Here is a 15,221-nt window from a genome sequence, read left to right on the forward strand (position 1 = left end):
TTATTAGTTATGAAAACCCCCAAATAATCCAAGATAAAATGGTCTATGAACATGAATGGGTGCTGTGAGTTTGACAGCAATGTCTTTACGTTTATATTTTGCCGTATAACCTGTGAAAGGGCTTTCATATACAATATTACATTTGATCTTCTAGGAACCTGTATGGAACAGGTGTGCCTTTCACTTTTACAGAAGAGGTGGTGGAAAAATAGAGAAATTAAGTAATATGTTCGAGTTTTTGAGGTTAATTATCGGGGGGAAAGCCTGCACTAAAACCTGGGTTTTTCTTTGCAAATCAAGCGATCTCTCTACTACCTTATTTTAAATGACTTCTTCAGACTAGGTATAATAGAAATACTACCTGAATTAATTTATTATCCAACATTCTGAATTCACGAAATATGCTCCCCTCCCGGGCCCCTCAAATAAGACAAAGAAAATGAATCTTGAACATTTTATATAATTAAATGAGGATTGTCAAAAATTCTGTATTTCCCCCAGCATATCTGGGTAATATCAGAGATGAATCCACTACACAGAGAGCAAATACGTACAAACTTTTATCTATTAGAACAATTCAAACTCAAGCTCACCCCCAACCCGTAGGCATGTATGTACAACTTTGTTTTAGTTTTATCATTTATTTTGTTGATGAGCCAGTTTGACTTGGGGATAAAACAATAAACTTAGATGTCACCAGATTTATTTTCACTAAATAAAAAGGAAAAGAAAGTTTTCCTTTTTTTATTTTTCTATAGCATAGAATCATAAATGTAGTCCCTGCACTTGAAATGGCATTCCAGGGGTTTCAAGACCCAGACTTCCCGATCTTTTCAAGGTAATTCTGATAATGGGTTATTTTAGTTTCCAACACCTAACGTACTTATATGGTAAACTGCTGAATTTGCCATTCCACCAAAAACTATCTTACAGTCAAAATTTAAACTTCAAGCATTAAAAGAAAAAAGAATTTATCTAGTGTTTATGTCAGACAGGAATGCATTTAATCCTTCCAATCACCTTACAGTAAAATATACTTAATCCAATTTTAACAAATTGAGTACAAGAATCTGAAGGCGGTAAGACCACCTGCCCCAAGGCACATAGCTGTCACTGGCTTTGGAGTCCTTCCCTCTTGTGCTACATCTAGTCCACGCTCCTGTGGGAACAGACTCACAGTGACTATGGCAGGTCCAGGGTCTGAAACTTAAATGCAATGGGTTTGGATCACAAATTGCTGACACTGGGGAAGAGACAGAGTCTGAGAAGGAAACAGCAACCCATCAGGTCAGGGTAGATACCGACTGAGAATCAGACTAGTACACATATCCAAGAGCAATCACTGCCCGGCTGGGTGATGATTCTCCCAAACAGACTTTCTGAGCCAAAATTTTAGCAAATGTATTCTTCCCTTCATATTTACCTGAATTTTAAAATGTAATTGCAAAATTCACTGGGGAATTCAGCAGCAAAGCTATCTTCCAATAACAACCTCCACAACGTCATGGGCATGTACTGAAGAGAATTCCACTAGAGCAGGCCTTTATAAATGTGCAAAACTATCTTTCTGAAGCTCAAATGTGGCAGTCTAATATTTTTAAACATTCATATAAATGTATACCCATAAGAGAGAAAAGTGCACAAATCAAAAGCATATAGGATGATCACATCACGAAATAAAAAAAGAAAAATACCATGCAACCACCATCCAGACAAATAAGTAAAGTGTTAACAACCTGCAAAAGTCCTCCGGGACCTTTGCCAATCACTAATCCTTCCTCCCCAAAGGAAACCACTATGGTGACTTCTAAAATTGTGTTTCACATTTGTCTGTTTTTGAACTTTATGAAAATAGCATCACACAATAAATATTGTTTTGTGCCTGGTGATTGTGCAGACGATTTTTGCATGCTGTTACATGGAGCAGTTAGTCATGGCTGTATGGTATTTGACTGCATGAATATACCATAATTTATTTATTCAACCTTTTATAGATGGACATTTGTTTCCAGATTTGTCTATTATAAATAATGTTAGGAATATTTTTGTGCCTGTCCTTTGGGGCAAGATGCACCCATTTATATTGAGTATTGAAAGTATTGGGTCATAGAGTGTACAGGTGTTCAATTTTGGTAAATTTTAGTAAATAATGTCAAGCAGTTTCCCAAAGTAATTATACGAATTTATATTTCAATTAGTATATAAGAGTTTCAACTGAAACACATCCTTGTTGATGTTTAAGATTGCCAGTATTTCTAGTGTAAGTCATTCTCAGGCTATAGAGTGGTCTCTCACTGAGGTTCCATGTGTATTTCCCTGGCTACTAGCGAGAGACACAGAACATCTTACCAGATCTTTACTGACCATTCAGATTCCATCGGTGGTAAACAAACAAAGACCTCCAAAAACCAAAAAACCTAAACCTGTTATAACTGTTACTGTTTTTTTTCTATTAATTTTAGGAATCTTTAATGTATTTTCCACATAAGGCTTTTGACAGCTAAAATTATTGTGAATATTTTTCCTACTCTTTGACTTTTCATAAACAAAAGTTCTACATTTTAATATAGTTCAATTTATTGGTCTTTTGTGCCTTGGATATACAACTTATCTGGAATTGATTTTTGTGAGTGCTATGAAGTAGGGAGCAAGTTTCTTTCAATATGAATGTCAAATCAAACCAGCAACACTTACTGAAAAAGACCCTTTTCTCCACTGCACTACAGTGACCCTTTGTTACATACGAGGTGATTGTGTATCTCGGTTCCCACTTGTCTGTTTCTCTGCCCTTGTGTCAATACCCTATTATATAAGTTACTCCATTAGGGGTTGGGGTTCAAGATGGTGAGGTAGGAAGATCCTGAATTTACCTCCTCCCATGAACACACCGAATCTACAGCTATATAAAGGACAAGTTCCTCTAGGAAAACACACACACACACACACACACACACACACACATACGCACAAACTGGCAGAACAACCTCTTTACATCAGGCAAAAGAGAGGGAAACCACTCTGAAGTAGGAAAGGTAGGAAAGGCTGAGTCACAATCTTGCTAACCTTCACCCCCCACACACACACGATAACCCACAATCTGAAGGAAACTCATAAAACCAGAGCTTCTCTCTGAGGAATGAAAGGTTTGTACACCACATCAGACACCCCAACTTTTAAGACCAGTACCTGAAATAGAACCCTGAAACATCTGTCTTTGAAGATCACAGGGTTGTGCTGAACTGAGCAAAAGCTCTTAAAGGGCCAAAGGGGCAGTCTAACCTGCCCCAGGGCACAATGCAGAATCAGCACTTTGAAAAGCACCCAGACTCCCTGTGAAAGAGAGCATTGGTCTGAGGGGCAGAGGCCTGCTGGGATATTCTCTGGGATCTGGGGTCAATGTGCAACATCTTCCTTATGTCCCTCTGACTTGCTAAAACTGGTGGGCACCATTTTTTCCCCCTGTCTCTTCTTTTTAATTTCCCCTTTTCCTTTTTTCTTTTCTTCTTCTTTTCCTTTCTTTGTCAGTTGCCATCTTGGTACTCTTCCTCTGCCTCACTCCAGCCGCTAAGCGCCACCTTTGTACATTCCCTCTGTTGCACTCCAGAGCTGAAGTTATCTCCCAGAGGGGAGCTTCTACACATGTCTGGAACCCTGGTTTTTATGTCTGGTGACCCAGTTTTTATGGCTGTTCCTCAGAGGACACCTCTTGATTGTCTGACTCTGGAGGCCAAGCAGTCTTGCATTCCCTGTCCTACGACTGCAACAATCAGAGAGACAGTTCTTGGCAGACTCCCACTCCCAGGGCACTACACAGACAGCAGACTGAAATACACACCAGTATTTCTGAGAAAGAGGCCTATTTGTCTGTATAGGAGCTTTGACCTCAAGGGCAGGCTTCCAGTTTGGCAAACTTCCAGGAGCTCCTGGAGGGGCTCTAACAGAACGAAGACCAGTGGCCATATCTTTGCACTGTCCTTCTGCCTCACGTTAGCTCATTGGCATCTTCCAGAAAGGAGCGTATGCCTTTGACTGGTGCCATGATTTTTGTGGCTATCGCCGAAGTAAACGTCTGCATTGTCTGGTTCTGGTGGTTAGTGGGCTTATGTTTGTGGGTCCATAAGTCTGTCGCCTACAGAATAAAAGTTCTGTAAGTGGTTACCAACCCAGGGAAGAGCAAGCAGCAACAAACCCAACAGCTCAATCTTTCTGTGAAAGAGGCCTATTCACTTATCATCATGGCTGCAGCCTGAGGGACAGGCTTCTCGTTAAGCACACATCTAAGGGTCGCCTACAAGCCTTCCCTGAGAACATGGAGGGTGGGCATTATCTTCACTAGCTCCTTCTGCCATGTTCCAGAGAGCCACTGTCTCCTAAAGGGGATCTCTTATATGTGCCTGGTACTCAAGTTTTTATACCTGGTGCCCTGGTTTTTGTGGCTGCTGCCCCGGGGAATATTCCTTGATCTTGTGGCTCTGATGGCCAGGAGGTGAGCTTGCAATCCTGGGTCCCACAAGACTGTAACAACTGGAGAAGCAGTTGGCAGGCTACTACCCCCAGGGCATTGCGGAGACAGCAGACTAAAATACACTTCCAGCATTTCTGTGAAAGAGGCCTACTTGCAGGTCCTGGAGTTTGGGCCTTAGGGGCAGGCTTCAGGTTTGGCACACATCTAGGTGTTACAAAAGTGCTCTCAGGAAATGTAGGCTGAGGATGCCACCTTTGCATTTTCTCTCTGCCTCACTACAGCTCACTGGTATATCCAAAAAAGGAGCTCGTACTCATCTGGAGGCCCATTTTTTGTGGCTGTCACTCAGAGGACAACTCCAGATTGCCTGGTTCTGGGGTCTAATGGGACTTACGCTTGTGCTCCTACTGGACTGCATATACTTGCATTCTTTAAAAGCCGCTGCCTGAGGGTTGGGCTTCCAGTCAGCCCGAATCTAGGTGCTCACTGAGATCTTTCCTTTTCAGACACCAACTGGTCTTGGTACACCTGAACTACTCAGAGGTATTAAAAATGAAACAGGCTGCTTGGACAAGCACAGGGTTTAAGAGACAACCAAGAGCTAAGGCAGGGTTGAATGAGAAGTTTCATCTTCTACACAAGGCTAACACTTCAAGACTAGGAGCCGTGGTTGTTTCATCTAATGCATAAAAACCAACACAGAGAGCCATGCAAAATGAAGAAATAGAGGAGTATGTTACAAATGAAAGAACAAGATAAAACCTCAGGGAAAAAACTAGAAATGGAGATAAAGAGTTCAATGTAATGGTCACATAGATGTTTACTGAACTCAGGAGAGGAACAGATGAACACAGTAAGAATTTCAACAAAGAGATAGAAAATATAAGAAAGTTCCAAACAGAAGCCACATTACTGAGAGATACAATAACTGAAATTAAAAAAAAAAAAAAGCGACAACAAACACTAGGGAGATTCAGCAGCAGACTAAATAAAGCAGAGAAAAGAATCAGTGAACCAAGGACAGGGACTCACTCAACCAGAGTAGCAAGAAAAAAAAAATGGAAAAAGAAGAAAGTCAGCTTAAGAGGCTTATGGGACATTATGCGTACTAATAGTCACATTATAGGGATCTTAGAAGAAGAGAGTGAGAAAGGGGCAAAAATGTATTTGAAGAAATAATGGCTAAGATTTTGCCTGATATGGGGAAAGAAACAGACATCCTGATCTAGAAATCCCAGAGAGTCCCAAATAAGGTGACTCCAAGGATACCCACACCAAGATATATGATAATTATTTTCGTCAAAAGTTAAAGACAAAGAGAGAGTCTTAAAAGAAGCAAGAGGGGAAAACAACTTTTTATGTACTAGGGAACCCAAATAAGACTATCAGCAAATTAAAAAAAATATTTTTATTATGTTATGTTAGTCACCATACAGTACTTCATTAATTTTTGATCAGCAAATTTTTAAGCAGAAACTTTACAAGCCAGAAGGGAGTGGCATGATATGGTCGAAGTTCTGAAGAAAAACATAACTCCAACTAAGAATATTCTACCTAGAAGAATTATCACTCAGAATTGGAGAAGAAATAGTTTTCCAGAAAAGCAAAAGCTAAAGAAGTTCATTACCACTAAACCAGTTTTACAAGAAAAGTTAAAGGACCATCTTTAAGTTGAAAAGAAATGGCACTAATTATCAACAAGAAAACATGTGAAAGTATAAATTGCACTTGTAAAGGTAAATATACTAAAGGTAGTGGATTACCCAGTTATAAAGCTAGTATGAAGATTAAATGACAAAAGTAGTAAAAATAACCTTAACTATAATAATCAATCAAGGGATACTCACAAGTTAATAATAAATAAAATGTGACATTGAAAATGTAAAACATGGAGCAGGACAAGGAAAAATGTAAGACTTTAGAATGCATTCACATTTAAGTTGTTATCAATTTAAAACAGACTATTATAAATATAAGTTGTTATATGTAAGCTTCATGGTCACCATCAGGCAAAAACTTAGAGTAGACACACAAAAAGTAATGAGGAAGAAATCTTTACAATTCATACCATAGAAATGAAAGGATCATAAGAGATTACTATGAACAATTATACACCAAGTTGGAAAACCTAGAAGAAATTGATAAATGTCAAAAAAACCATACAACCTTCCAAGACTGAATCATGAAGAAATAAAATACTCACAGACCCATTACTAGTAAGGATATTGGATCTTAATAATAATAGTCCAGGACCGAACAGCTTCAGTTGATTTCTACCAAATACTCAAGGAAGAGTTAATACCAATCCTTCTTACACTATTCCAAAAAACAGAAGAGAAGAAAACACATCCAAACTTATTTTTGAGGCCAGCATTACCCCGATGCCAGAACCAGAAAGGACACAAAAAAGGAAAACCACAGATCAATATCCCTGATGAATATAGATGAAAAAAATCCTCAACAAAATATTAACAAATCAAATTTAACAACACATTAAAAGGATCATCCACCATGATCAAATGAGATTTATTCTAGACTTGCAAGGATGGATCAAAATCTACAAATCAATCCATGTGATGCGCCACATTAACAAAATGAAGAATAAAAAACTTATGGTATCTAAGGATTCAGAAATAGCATTTGACAAAATTCAACATTCATTTATGATAAAAACTCTCACCAGAGTGAATTTAAAGAGAACATTCCTCAACATAATAAAGGACATGTATGTCAAGTTCACAACTAACATAATACTCAACAATAAAAAGCTGAAACCTTTTCCTCTATGATCAGGAACAAGACAAAGATGCCTACTCTCACCAATTTTATTCAACATAGTATTAGACGTCCTGCCATAGCAAATAGGACAGAAAAATAAATAAAGGCATCCAAATTAGAAAAGAAGAAGTAAAACTCACTATTTGCAGATAACATAATACTATGTATAGAAAACCCTAGGGGCGCCTGGGTGGCTCCATCATTAAATGTCTGCCTTCAGTTCAGGGCCTGATCCCAGAGCCCTGGGATGAAGCCCCGCATCGTGCTCCTCCGCTGGGAGCCTGCTTCTTCCTGTCTCACTCCCCCTGCTTATGTTCCCTCTCTCACTGGCTGTCTCTCTCTCTGTCAAATAAATAAATAAAATCTTATATATATAAAAAAACACCTAAAAACTTTACCAAAAAAAAATCCAGTTAGAATTAATGAATAAATTCAGCAAAGTTATAGGACAAAAAATCAATATACAGAAATCAGTTGCATTTCTACACATTAACGATGAGCTATCAGAAAGAAAAGTTGTTTTTTTTAAATCCATCTACAATCACATCAAAAAGAATAAAATACCCAGAAATAAATTTAATCAAGGAGATTAAAAACCTATACACTGAAAAATATAAGACATTGATGAAAGTAATTGAAGACACAAATAAATGGAAAGGTGTTCTATGCTTACAGATTGGGAGAATTAATATTGTTAAAATGTCCATACTATCCAAACTAATCTTCAGTGTAGAGTCAATGCAATCCCTATCAAAAGTCCAATGGCATTTTTCACAGAACTAAAGGAAATTATTATAAAATTTGTATGGAACCACAAAAGTACCCTAAGCAATCTTGAAAGAGAAGAACAAAGCTGGAGGTATCACACACCCTGATTTCAAACTATATTATAGACCTATGTATTCAAAACAGTATGGTATTGGCATAAAAACAGACTCATAGATTGGTGGAACAGAATAGACAACACACAAAGAAACCCATGCATCTGTGGTCAACAAATTTATGACAAAGTATCCAAGAATAAACAATGGGGAAAGGAGAGTTTCTTCAATAAATGGTCTTGGGGAAACTGGACAGTAATATGCAGAAGAATGAAACTGGAAAACTATGTCCATACGCAAAAATTAACTCAAAATGGATTAAACAATTGAATGTAAGACTTGAAACCATAATGGGAATAGATGTTTTCTTGTTTTTTTCCTTGTCTGATTTTCTAATTTTTTTATAATAATTTATTATGTTATGTTAGTCACCATACAGTATATCCTTAGTTTTTGATGTAATGTTCCATAATGCATTATTTGCATATAACACCCAGTGCACCATGCAATATGTGCCCTCCTTAATACCCATCACCAGCCTATCCCAAGAAAACATCTATTCCCGTCAGGCAGAAATTACCACCATCAACCATTTGGTAAATCTCATTTTAGACCTTTTTTTTCTGCACATGTTTTTATGCAAACATGTCATTTTTTTAAAAAAAAAATTTATTATGTTATGTTAGTCAATATACACTAGCAAACATGTCATTTTCTAATCAAATAAAAGAACAGTGTACATATTATTTGGAAAAGTAAATAAATTCTGTCTGGCAAAAAAAAAAAAGAAAAAAAAAGACTTGAAACCATGAAATTTCTAAAAGAAACATAGGCAGTAAACTTGTTGATATTAGTCTTGGTTATGAGTTTTGGGATTTATACAAAAACAAAGTCAATAAAAGCAAAAATAAACAAGTGGATCCATATCAAATTAGAAGGCTTCTTCACAGCAGAGGAAGCCATCAACGAAATGAAAAAGCGACCTCCCAAATAGGAGAAGATATTTGCAAATCATATAACCAATAAGTGGATAATCCATTAAGTGGATGATCTGAACAGACACTTTTTCCCAAAGAATACATACAGAAGGACAACAAGTACATGAAAAGATGCTCAACAGCACTAATCATCAGAGAAATGCAAATCAAAACCATAATAAGATATCACCTCACACTTAGAATGGCTATTATCAAAAAGGCAAGATAACAAGTGTTGTTGAGGATATGGAGAAAAAGGAACCCTGTGCACTGTTGGTGAGAATGTAAATTGGTGCAGCCACTATGGAAAACAGTATGGAGTTCCTCGAAAAATTAAAAACAGAACTACCATAGGATCCAGCAATTCCACTTCTAGGTATTTATCTGAAGAAAACAAAAAGACTAACTCCAAAAGAGAGCTGCACCCCATGTTCATTCCAGCATTATTTACAATAGCCAAGATACGGAAATAAACTAAGGGTCCATCAACGAATGGATAAAGAAAATGTGTATATGTATACACACACACACACACACACACACACACACAGCAGAATATTATTTAGTCCTAAAAAAGAATGAAATCTTGCCATTCGCAACAGGATGGATGAAAATAGTAATGTATCTTCTCTTTCTTATGATTTCCTTTAAAGCATTTTCTTTTCTTTAGCTTACATTATTATAAGAATACAGTATATAATACATTATCACACAAAATATGTGTATTACTTTTTCTATATACATTAATTAAACCTTCTAATCGAAAGACAGAGACAGAATAGGTAGAACATATAAAAACATGATTCAACTATATAGTGGCTACAAGGGACTCATTTTAGACTCAAAGACACAAATAGGTTGAAAATGAAAGGATGGAAAAAGACATTCTATGAAATAGTAAACAAAAGAGAGCTGAGGTGGCTATATTAACATTAGAAAAAATATACTCTAAATTAAAAAAAGTTATGAGACAAACAAGGTCACTATATATTAATACAAAGTTAAATACAACATGAAGATAAAATAATTAAAAACATTTATGAACCTAATAACAGATCCTCAGAGTATAAAAAGAAAAAATGATGGTATCGTAAGGGGAAAAAAGACAGTTCTTCAATAATAATTGGAGATTTCAATACCCACTTTTAATAACAGATGCAACAACTAGATGTTGGAAAGGAAACAGTTTTTCCAAAACTTTAAGATTCGTCTAGCTAGTCTAATAATTAAATTGACTGAATTAAATAGATTAAATTAAATGGGACAAATTAACAGGAGAAAAAAACAAAGTTTAATTACATACACACAGGGAACTAACAGTGAAATTGAGACCCAAAGAAATAACCAATGCAGGTAGTTTTTATTCTTTCTAGACAAACAGATAGTACATTTGTGACAAGTTGACAGGAAAAAAATATATACATATGTCTAGGAGCTTCAATTGGTAAGGAATTCTAAACAGAATTTGGGTTGGGGTAGTAAATTACTAAAAAGTTACAAGGGTTGTTTATACAACCTTCTTAAATCTAATTTCCTATCTCTGGTGATAAGGATGTCCCTTTACCCCCTGGTACAGGGAGGGTATCTTTCACATGGGAGATTTATTTCCTGCTTTCTGGAGACAGAGGCAGGAAAGTCAGAGTATTCTTCTTGCACTGGCTTTTTCTTTTGTAACTTTTAACTCAAAATAATCAATATACCAAAGTGGGACATTTGGGGCAGCCTGCCCTTGGCCTCTACATACACAGCACATAAGTAAGAAAATAGAGGACTTAACACAATAAATCAACTACATCTAACAGCAATATACAGAACACTCTACCCAACAACAGATTGTCTCCTGTATATGGGCATTCTTCAGGATAGACCACAAATCAGGTTAAGCCACAAATCAAGGCTCAATAGATTTTAAAAAGATAGATGTCATAAAAAGTATCTTCTCTGACCATAACTGGATGAAATTAGAAATCAATAATAGAAGGAAAATTGGAGAAGTAAGATACGTGTGGAAATTAAACAACACACCTTAAAACAACCGATGGTTGAAAAATAAATCACAGGGGGCGCCTGGGTAACGCAGTCCCTAAGCGTCTGCCTTCGGCTCAGGGCGTGATCCCGGTGTTACAGGATCGAGTCCCACATCGGGCTCCTCTGCTGGGAGCCTGCTTCTTCCTCTTCCACTCCCCCTGCTTGTGTTCCCTCTCTCGCTGGCTGTCTGTCTGTCACATAAATAAATAAAATCTTTAAAAAAAAATCACAAGGAAATTTGAAAATATTTAGAGAAAAAATAAAATGGAAGCACAATATCTCTAAATTTATGGGATGCAATGGATACAATACTGACATGAAAATTGATAGTCCCAAACACTTACTTTAAAGATTTTTTTTTTTATTTGACAGAGATAGAGACAGCCAGAGAGAGAGAGGGAACACAAGCAGGGGGAGTGGGAGAGGAAGAAGCAGGCTCATAGCAGAAGAGCCTGATGTGGGGCTCGATCCCAGAATGCCAGGATCACGCCCTGAGCCGAAGGCAGACGCTTAACCACTGTGCCACCCAGGCGCCCCCCAAACACTTACTTTAAAAGAGAAGAAAGATCTCAAATCAACATGCTAATTTCACAGCTTAAGAAATTTGAAGAACAGACTACCCACAAAACTAGTAGAAGAGAAGAAATAAAGATTAGAGCAGCGATAAATGAAATAGAAAACAGAAAAACAGAAAACAATCAACACAACCAAAAGTTGACTCTTTGAAAAGATTAACAAATTCGATGAACTATTAGTTAGACAGACTTTTAAAAAATTAGAGAAAGGGAGAACTTAAATTACTAAAATCAGAAATGAATATCATATGATTTCTCTCATCTATGGAACATAAGAACTAGGAGGATCAGTAGGGGAAGAAAGGGATAAAGAAAAGGGGGGTAATCAGAGGGGGGAATGAAACATGAGAGACTATGGACTGTGAGAGGCAAACTGAGGACTTCAGAGGGGAGGGGGTGGGGGAAGGGGATAGACTGGTGATGGGTAGTAGGGAGGGCACGTATTGCATGGTGCACTGGGTGTTATACACAACTAATGAAGCATCAAACTTTACATCGGAATCTGGGGATGTACTGTATGGTGATTAACACAATATAATAAAATAAAATTAAAAAAAAAAAGAAATGAAATGGAGACATTGCTACCAATTTTAAAGAAATAAAAATGATTATAAAAGGGCATTATAAACTATTGTATATCAACAATTGGATAATTAAATGAAATTGTCAAATTCCTAGAAACACAAAATCTACTGAGACTGAATCACAAGAAATAGAAAATCTGAATAGATCTATAAGCAGTATGGGGATCAAATCAGAAATCAAAAACTTCTAAAAAAAATAAAAAAGAGCAACTCAGGATCAGATAGCTACTCTGGTAAAATATAGCACACACTTAAAGAACTAACAACAATCCTTTCCAAAATGTTCCAAAAAGTTGAAGAGGAAGGAACACATTCTGTGAGGCCAGCTTTACCTTAATACCAAAACCAGATAAAATCCCTAAAAGAAAATAAACTATAGACCAATATTCCTTATGAATATTGATGCAAAAATTCTGAACAATATACTAACAAACCAAATTCAGGTGCATATTAAAAAGGATCATATACATGACCAAGTGGGATTTATTCCTGGAATGCAAGGATGGTTGACATCAATCAATGCAGCACACTAAATTATCAGAATGTATAAAACAAAAACAAAACAAAACCCCGTTGGTCATCTCAATTGATGTAGAAAAAGCATTTGACAAAATTCAACATCTTTTCATGATAAAAATACTCAACAAACTAGGAATAGAAAGAAACTACTGCAACAAAATAATGGCCATAGATGAAAAACCCAGTTACCATCATACTCAGAGATGAAAGACTAAAACTGTTTTTCTAAGATTAGAAACAAAACAATGATATTTACTTTTGCCCCTTCTTTTCAGCATAGTATTGAAAATTATAGCCAGAGAAATTAGGAAAGAAAAATAAAAGGCATCTAATTGGAAAGGAAGAAGTAAAATTATCTCTGCTCACAGATGATATCATCTTATATTAGAAATACTAAAGGTTACACACACACACACAGATAAATTGACAAAAATATTCATCAGAGTTGCAGGACATAAAAATCAACACTCCAAAATCAGTTGCATTTCTATACAATAACAATGAAAAATCTGAAGAAGAAATTTTTTAAAATTCCATTTACAATCCTAACAAAAATAATAAAACATTTAGAAATTAACCTAATCAAAGGTGTAAAAGACTTTACAAAGAAAACTACAAAATACAGATGAAAGAAATTACAGTGGACTTAAATCAAGGGAGAAACATTCCCTGTTCAGTGATTGGAAGACTTAATATTGTTATGCTGTCAATTCTACTCAAAGGGATATGCAAATTTAATGCAATCCTTATCAAAATCCCAATGACATTATTTTGCAGAAACAGAAAAACATTTTCTCAAATTCACATGAATCTCAAGGAGCACTGATTAGCTAAAACAATCTCGAAAAAGAAGAATGAAGTTGGAGGACTCACACTGATTTGTGAACTTACTACAGAGCTACAGTAAACAAAATAGTGTGGTATCGGCATTAAAAAAAAAAATCCTTAAAAAGCCCAGAAATAAATCCCTGCATATATGGTCAAATGACTTACCAAAGGGTGCCGAGACCATTGAGTGAGAGAAAAAAATACTTTTCCACAAATAGTGTTTGGAAAACTGGACATTCACATGCAAAGGAACGAATTTAAAACTTTACCTAACACCATAAGCAAATATGAACACAACATACATTAAAGATGTAAATGTAAGAGCTAAAACTATCAAACTTAAAGAAAAAAACATAAAGGAAAGCTTCACGAGTTTGAATTTTACATTGATTACTTGGAGATGACACCAAAAGCATAGGCAACAGCAACAAAAAACAGACAAATAGAATTTCATCAAAATTTAAAATTTTATGCATCAAAAGGCACTATCAACAGAGTAGAGAAGCAACAGAAATAATGGGAGAAAATATTTTCAAATCATATATCTGGTAAGGGATTAATATCCATAATATATTTAAAAAACTCCTATTCAAAAATGAAAAAAAGAACCCATTTCAAAACAGGTCAAATCTGTGTAGACATTTCTTGAAAGAAGGTATACAAATGGCCAATAAGCACATTATGTGATGCTCAACATCGCTAATCATTAGAGAAATGCAAATTAAAACAACAGTGACTATTATAGAAAACAAAACAAAAGTTGGAAATAGGTGTTGTTGAGGGTGTGGAGAAATTGGAACTCTTGCTCTTAGGAATGCAGAATGCTGCAGTCACTGTGGAAAGCAGTATGCCGGTTCCTCGGAAAATTAAACATATAATTACCCTATGATCCAAAAATTCTACTTTTGGGTAAACACAGAAAAGAATTGAAAGCAGGGGCCTGAACAGGTATTTGTACACCAATGTTCATAGCAACATTATTCACAGAAGTTAAAAGGTGGAAACAACCAAAATGTCCATAGACACATGAATGCATAAGCAAATTTTGGCATATACATAAAATGGAATGTTATTCTGCCTTAAAAAGCAATGAAATACTAATTATAGGCTACAGCATGTATGAACCTTGGAAACATTATGATAAGTAAAACAAGGCAGACACAAAGGGAGAAATATTATATGACTCCACTGATATGAAGTATCTAGAACAGTCAAATCCTTTAGTGACACAAAGTAGAGCCGTAGTTACCAGGAGCTAGGGGTAGGGAGAGTTATTTAATAGTTACAGAGTTTCAGTTGGGGATGATGAAAAAATTCTGGAGATGAATAGTGATGATTGTTGCACAACAACATGAGTGAACTTAATGCTACAGAATTATATACTTAAACAAGGTTAAATGTAAATTTTATATTATGCATATTTTACCACAATTAAAAAAGGATAATTCATTGTTAATTTAAGGGATAATTGAGTAACAATCAACCTATGTAGAATTAACGTGTGACAACAACAGTAAATAGGATATGAAAAAAAATAGAAGTATATTGTAAGGTTCATATACCATACATGAAATGGTGTAACGTTACTTAAAGGTAGACTATGTAATACTTTAAAGGTGTCTATTTTAAACTCTAGAACAACTAGT

The sequence above is a fragment of the Ailuropoda melanoleuca genome, chromosome 9 (assembly GCF_002007445.2).
Source record: "Ailuropoda melanoleuca isolate Jingjing chromosome 9, ASM200744v2, whole genome shotgun sequence".
NCBI lineage: Eukaryota > Metazoa > Chordata > Mammalia > Carnivora > Ursidae > Ailuropoda > Ailuropoda melanoleuca.